The sequence below is a fragment of the Berghia stephanieae genome, chromosome 4, assembly GCF_034508935.2.
Source record: "Berghia stephanieae isolate SIO BIC M18660-M18661 chromosome 4, UCSD_Bste_1.3, whole genome shotgun sequence".
Lineage (NCBI taxonomy): Eukaryota > Metazoa > Mollusca > Gastropoda > Nudibranchia > Aeolidiidae > Berghia > Berghia stephanieae.
In genome coordinates, this window is record NC_088363.1 from 6,073,663 (window position 1) to 6,081,072 (window position 7,410).

General features: G+C 35.8%; 1 long non-coding RNA gene across 1 annotated transcript; it reads right to left on the minus strand.

Annotated features, from left to right (window-relative positions):
- Positions 1-4,151: 4,151 nt before the first annotated feature.
- On the minus strand, positions 4,152-5,078 carry LOC144971916 (uncharacterized). The gene is made up of 2 exons (XR_013645195.1): positions 4,663-5,078; positions 4,152-4,588 (listed from the first exon to the last, which is right to left on the minus strand). It is a non-coding gene; the product is annotated as an uncharacterized LOC144971916 (long non-coding RNA).
- Positions 5,079-7,410: the final 2,332 nt, after the last annotated feature.

A 7,410-nucleotide genomic window follows, 5' to 3' on the forward strand; every position in this document is an offset into this window, starting at 1 on the left:
CAGGCTATAAGTTAATGACGGTCACGGTCAGACACAAGGACTCGTCTTTTGACTGGTCATTATAGAACGAATGTGACGTCACTCAGGTCTTTGTTATTGTTTTTTGCCAGTCAAGTTTATAAGTCACAAAACTGTTTTAACCAGGCAGATTATAAACGTTCTCGGTTACACATAGTTTTGTGTGTTGGTCCGTTATAGATAGTATGCGCTTGGCATAGAAGCTCATAACATTGCCATCCGGAAGTATAACGGACCAACACACAAAACTGTGTGTATCCACGAACGTTTAAAGTCAGGTTAATACAGTTCAGTGAGCATTACTCATAAACGCGGATGGCAAAAAACAATAACAAAGACCCCATTGACGTCAACTGCATACTATCTATACTCCACGATGGCAATGTTGTGAGTCTCTTAGCCAATCGCACAGCATCGAATGCATCGCCTTGTGAGTTGTCGTTAGAAAAAAACAAATACTCTTCAACAGTCGTAACGTCACTTCCTTCCTCATGACGCATGGTAACTTAGTAACACTGGCTCTAAACTATCGGAACAATGGTGGACGCCCGTACGAAATATTTCCCCGGCGAGCATAAAAACGTTTCCAGAGGAAAAAAACATAAATTTGATCATGTTTTGACTTTTACACATTCTGATCACAAGGCATATGAAAAGTTCTAGCCAGCATGAAGAATAAAAAGTAATGATTTTCATTGTTTAGAACCAAGATGGCCGCCGTTGCCGGGCGACGTGACATCACACTACTGAATCCAATTAATGATCCCATAAGCGTGGCCATGTGGCCTTGTGGTATGACAGTCGCTTTCCGATAGGAAGGTCCTGTTTTGAGCTTCGCTCGGCAAATAGTTGAGTTCGTAAAAATTCTCTTTACCCACATTCTCTCACCGTACTCAGGTGTAAAATGAGTACCTGGCCGTTAACAGCGTTGTCTCTGTCGAACAAAATTGTAATATCGCCTAACAGGCATCATGTAACTTTGTAACTACAAGTTACATGTTGCTGTTGGATATAGCGATATTTTAAAACTCAAGTTTTTGTTTTGGTTCCTCTATTGAATACAACTCATGGTCTACTGTCAATATCCGACAACGTTATGGGAAGTAGGCAATGAACCTGGAACTCAGGGAAGGGTACACCAGTGGGGAGTGAACCTGAGACTACGGGTCTCGGCGGATTTCGTAAAAAAAACAACAAAAACACCCGCCACGTCGGGTACCAATAGATTTGAAAAACAAACTATTGTCATTGTACAACGCTTGTTGTGAAAAGCACTCACTTTTGTGAACTCTATCTCCTTTACTGAGACAAAAATTATATTATATGCTATGCATTTAGGTAAAATACTCACAACATCCACCAGCCACATAAATCGTACCAACACCAAAAATTCTGGTTAACTTTTACTTTTAACCTGTATTGATGCTTTGCATTTAGCTAAAAAAATCTCAAAACACCCGCCAGCCTTAAATGTTTATAGTCTGGTTGATAGAATTTATTGAATACCAATCATTAAAATGGTTGTCTGAAAACGATAAAAAAGAGCTGGTTGGACTCACGGTATTATTATCAAACAGTCACTGATCAGGGGACTGAATCAAGTAGTAAAACGCATTCCCTCATACAATGGAAGGGGTTAGTTCAAAAGAGCCTCTAAGTTTTATTAGAAAGTGAAAAAATAATCCAGCATTTTTTTTATAAAACTGGACCAACAGTCGTGACGTCACTTCCCTCGTAATGACGCGTAGTAACTTTGCAACTAAGTTCTAAACTAACAGAACAATGGCGGACGCCTTTATGAAATACTTCTCCGACGAGCATAAAGTGTATCCAGAGGAGAAAAACATTATAAATCTGATCATGTTTTGACTGTTATACATTCTGATTACATGACGCGTGAAAACGTTCTAGTTCTAGCCAGCATGAAGAATAAAAAGTACCGATTTTCTTTGTTTAGAACCAAGTTGCTGTTTGTTGGGCGGACGTGACATCAGCCTCTAGGGAATGAGATTAGCGGAAAAGTAGCGTCCATTGATTGGAGGTCACCTTACAGAGAAAACGTCAAAATGGTTTTGCGCATGCGTCTCTCTCGTCCTCGCTTTCGGTGAAGTGTCTCATGCCGCACAACCAACATGACGTTCTCTCTCTAATAACTTTTCATCTCGTGACTTCCAATCAAGGGACGCTACTCTTCCGCTAATCTCATTCCCTGTTGAACCCAATAACAATGAATCCAAGGTTGTGCAGCTTTGTGAGTCATGACAAAAAAAAATTTAGTTTTTCACATTTTTCTCCAAAACAACTTTTTGGCACTTAGGGGCTTTTTTTTTGGACCTAACCCGTCCCAGATTCCATCACACGATAACGTTGGATCAAAGAAAGTCACCGACCTTTCCACATCAGCCCCAGGTTGAACTGACTGTCTGTCGTATTACATAAAAGGTCGTGTTCTTACTGGTAGCGATAGTAAGGATTAGACCTTTTAGGTGATAACGACAGGAAACAGCCCTATTGAGACTGTGACAACGGTAGGACGTCTGACCGGTAATCAGGAGGTTTGGAGTTCGATCCCTTGTAGAGGAGAACTTGATGTTTTCGGAATAATGTTTTTGTCTTGTATATTTCTTTCTTGCTTTGCTGGCACTGTTTGATATGCACTTTTTCAGATCATACGTTGGTTTGAGAGTAATTCCATTACAAGAATGAGACCATATATATATATATATATATATATATATATATATATATATATATATATATATATATATATATAGATAGATAGATAGATAGATAGATAGATATATAGATATACAGGTCTGACATCCAAAAGCAATTATGGGCCTAGTTTAACAACATTTTGCGTCATTTTTTTAAAGAGTTCCATTACAACAATGAGCCCTTAAGGAATTGGGTTATCAGACCTGCAAATAAGTGCACGTCGAACCAAAACAATTTTGGATATCAGACCTGTTAACAAGTACACGTTGGTGCAATGGCATTTTTACCCCTTATCTTATATCTCGCGTGGTGGGCAGCGTACCTCAGCGGTACAGTCACCCCACCCTAGCTCAATTTACGGCGCTGCACTGCGGCTGAAGCCTGAGTTATTCCAGTCTTCCCTTGGAATAGACCCTATAGACACATTTCCCATTTGGGATGAAAACAAGGAAATTTTATTTCTTATTTTTATTTTATCTCTTGATATATTAATCTATTTATCAATTGTCATATATTTGTTGTTAGAGAGAAAGATATAGTGAGTAAATGTGACTAATATATAAGGGAACAACACAAAAAACAAACGACGTTTCGGGCTTTGGCCTTCTTCAAGTAAACATGAAATATGTTATATACTTACTTACTTACTTTCTTATCCGAACCAGCGAGCACCTGAGCTCTAGCCCTTCGGTCTTGTGACATGAAATATGTTTGATAAAATTGGCTCAGTTAGGCACCGCGAGATTTATTTATTTATTTATTTATTTATTTATTTATTTATTTATTTATTTATTTATTTATTTATTTATTTATTTATTTATGTATTTATTTATTTATTTATCTATGTATTTATTTATTTATTCATTTATTTATTTATTTATTTATTTATGTTTTCTTTGTTGTCAGCGTCGTACCGTCATGATTACCACATTGGGACTCCTTTCATCTGTTGCCAGCGTCTTGTGTACGTTCTAATCTTTGATGAGTTTGTCAATACATCCAGATGCATGCACCAACATGGCACCATCTGACAAAACACACGGGTTTATCCTCCATTCTTGCCAAGGACAACAAAATGCAAAACAAAAAAAAACAACAAAACAAATACAAACAAACAAACAAACAAACAAACAAATAAATAGAAAAGCAAAACAAAACTCAAATCTCAATCCAAGACGAAGAAAGAAAACAATTTGGAAAAGAGTTATAGGGGGATAGAGGACGTAGTAAGTACCTCCCTGCCCCAACACTTCTTGTTGGTTACAAATTATTCGTTCTTTATCTACGTGAGTGCCGTTAATAGTGGATAAAGGCAACATTGATTTAAGCGAACTAATCCCTCTGGTCGGGAGGTGTTGACTTTAACATGATTCCACTGTATAATGAAATATGACTCAGATAGAATACAAATCAGATTTATAAATACAAATAACTTTATTCATTTTTTGCCCTTCTCAAATTAGATAAAATTGATTAGATTATTGATTTAACAAATGAAAATTCAAATCGTGCAAAACAATCATAGACTTTAATATACAGTTTTAAATAACACATCATTTCCCCTCTCCAAAATGTATTTATTGGTAACTAAATAAAAAGATCCGACTAAAAGTAGTCAAGCCAATTAAAGTTTTATTTTCCAAGATTTCGAGGCTTTCAGGATGGCATGCTGAAATACAACAATTAACAAACAAAAAACGTTTATAAAAAAAAAATCCACAACCCAAATAATAAACTAAGAGTTAGAATCTTAAATTTACACATTTTGTTTTCCATCTTGGAAGTCATTGTAATGATAATTGTATAAATCAAAAGTTTTCAGATCAAAATATCGATGGTCGTCGGATCAAACCTCTGAAGTCTCGATTTTTACGATTGGCGGATCAAACCTCTGAAGTCTCGATTTTCACGATTGGCGGATCAAACCTCTGAAGTCTCGATTTTCACGATTGGCGGATCAAACCTCTGAAGTCTACATATAAGATTTTCGCACCTTGTTTTATTTAATTTTCCACAGATCAGATCTCTGATGACGATATCCGCCCCAAATTGGATAAAACACAGGGCGTCAGAGGTCTAATCCGCCCAGGGGCGTGGTTATATTGGTTGATTTGGTGCCTGGCACCGCATTTATCTTTTAAAAATGGATTACAGCATTAAACAAACAAAAAGATTAAACTGAGAAATGGTATATGTATATACCTCGTCTTACTTATTTGACTTAGTCTTTTCTTTAATAATTTTTTTTTCTTTTGTATTTATAAAATATTGCATGTTTTTAGTCTTCTGATTCTGGCACCACCTTATACTGTAAACATGTCATGCCACTGAATCCGTCCCAAATTAAAATAATAGGCATTAAACTGCAGTAATGATACAGATTACTCGATCACTAAAATCGTAATAATACCGCGTCACATTTGATCCTTATAATCTGTGAAAATCGAGACTGTTCAAGTTTTGATTCGCCAATCGTAAACATTCGAGAACCCTCCCAATTATACATATCGTGAACATCGAGACTCACAGTTCTGATCCGCCAATCGTGAACATCGAGACGTCACAGGTTTGATCCACCAATCGTGAACATCGAGACGTCACAGGTTTGATCCACCAATCGTGAACATCGAGACGTCACAGGTTTGATCCACCAATCGTAAACATCGAGAATTCACAGGTTTGATCCACAAATCGTGATCATCGAAACGTCACAGGTTTGATCCACCAATCGTAAACATCGAGACTTCAGAGTATTTGATCCGCCGACCATTGATTTATAAAAGGATTTTGGTTAGAGCACAGTAAGTAGAATAAGGCATCGTGATTTCTAGGGCTTTTATGATGACAAGTGGTCCCAAATCATATTCATTACCCATAATTCCTAGATTGAATTTATGACGACGAAAACACAACAGACCTATACTCTACCACTGTCCACTGAATGAAATCAGTCATTTCACATTCAGGCCAAAAATCTTCTTCATAAATCGACCAATCAAAAAGCTGCTGGTAAATTAAAAAATAAAAACTGGGACTTTCTTTGAGATCCTGGAATTTAAAGTAAAAAATTATTTGTCATTGATTTTTCTTTCATGTCCCAGAAATTTCAACAATTTGGCGCTCATTTTTATTGATTGATTTATGACGTAGAGATTCTCTAGCCTTAATATAAAACGGGAACAACCATCACCCCCCCCCCCACCTCAACCCCGTTGTGTCTTCAGTGTATAGAAGTATAGAAATGTCAAGGTTATTATACGTGATGGCAACGTTATGACTGATGGTGTTTCTCAATGCAATGTCTTTATATTATCAGATTGTTGTTCTGTTGTTATTTGGCATTTAGAAATACAGAGTCAACAGTATTTTATTATTGTGGAGGTACTTTCTAAATATGTTATATAGAGGGGTACAGGTCCCGAGGGAATCTCCCCCCCCCTCCCCACCTTCCCACTTCCCCCATATGTCATTAAATCCACAGAATGTAGACGCCAAAAAAAAAAGCCCAACAAAACAACGTCAGGTTGGTACAGCTTAACGTATTCTTATTTGCAGGTCTGATAACCAAAATTATTATGGGCTCATTGTTGTAACGGAAATATTCTCAAACCAATATCAAATATTGTCCATTACAACAATGTTAAATCAAGCCCATAGTTGCGTTCGGTTATCAGACCTGCAGTAAGTGCATGTAGGTATTGCCTCTTAACCCTCTCCTTACCACCAATAGGAAAATCGTCACATTCGTTACGATGCAATCAACATTTTTATCATTTTCTGTATCATAAAATTGAACGAAAATATTTAGTTTTAGCATTAAAAACTTGACACTGTGTTGTAGATCTAATTTTGCTGAACAATATTATGTATAGAATGTACTTGTTGCTTTTCTGTGTGGGTAAGATACATCTGTTTTGTGTTGTATGGGTGTGTGAAGTTTTGGGAAAAGTTTTGAAAATGCTGGTGAGGAGAGAGTTAAATAAATACATCATGACTTAAATGTGACACAACATTTCGTACTGGTATTAATTGATACAAAAGTAGCTCATAGAAAATATAGTTTCTAGTCATGAAATGAGGAAATTGCACCAGGGCCTGATAGTGTGAGATATATCAATGCAGTATAATCATAATCATAAATAATAATAATAATAATAATAATAATAATAATAATAATAATAATAATAATAATAATAATAATAATAATAATAATAATAATAATAATAATATAAAACACTTGTACACAAATAAAGAGAAAAAAAACTAAAACATAAACAAACAAGTCAAAAGAACTTACAAACAAAGGTATTACAATAGGGTACAGATAGGATATTTCTAAATATAAATTTAGCTTTTATCATCTAAATTTAGATTTTAAAATGGTTTTTAAAGAATAAGTCTAAATGCCGATCTTTTGCATCGTCAGAAAAAGATGGACATGGGATGACTGTACTGACGACCTCTGGGAAAACACTATTTTACAATTTTGGCCAGAAAACTCATCCTCCCAATGCCGATCTATTAAAATGACCCCCATCTTGTAAAAAAAATATTAAACATTGAATAACATCCTTGAATAATTTACTGAAGTCCCAGGTTTGAGAGTTTTTGACAAGGTGAAGGTCATTTAAATAGATCGATATTTGAAGGACAAGTTTTCAGGCCAACATTTTT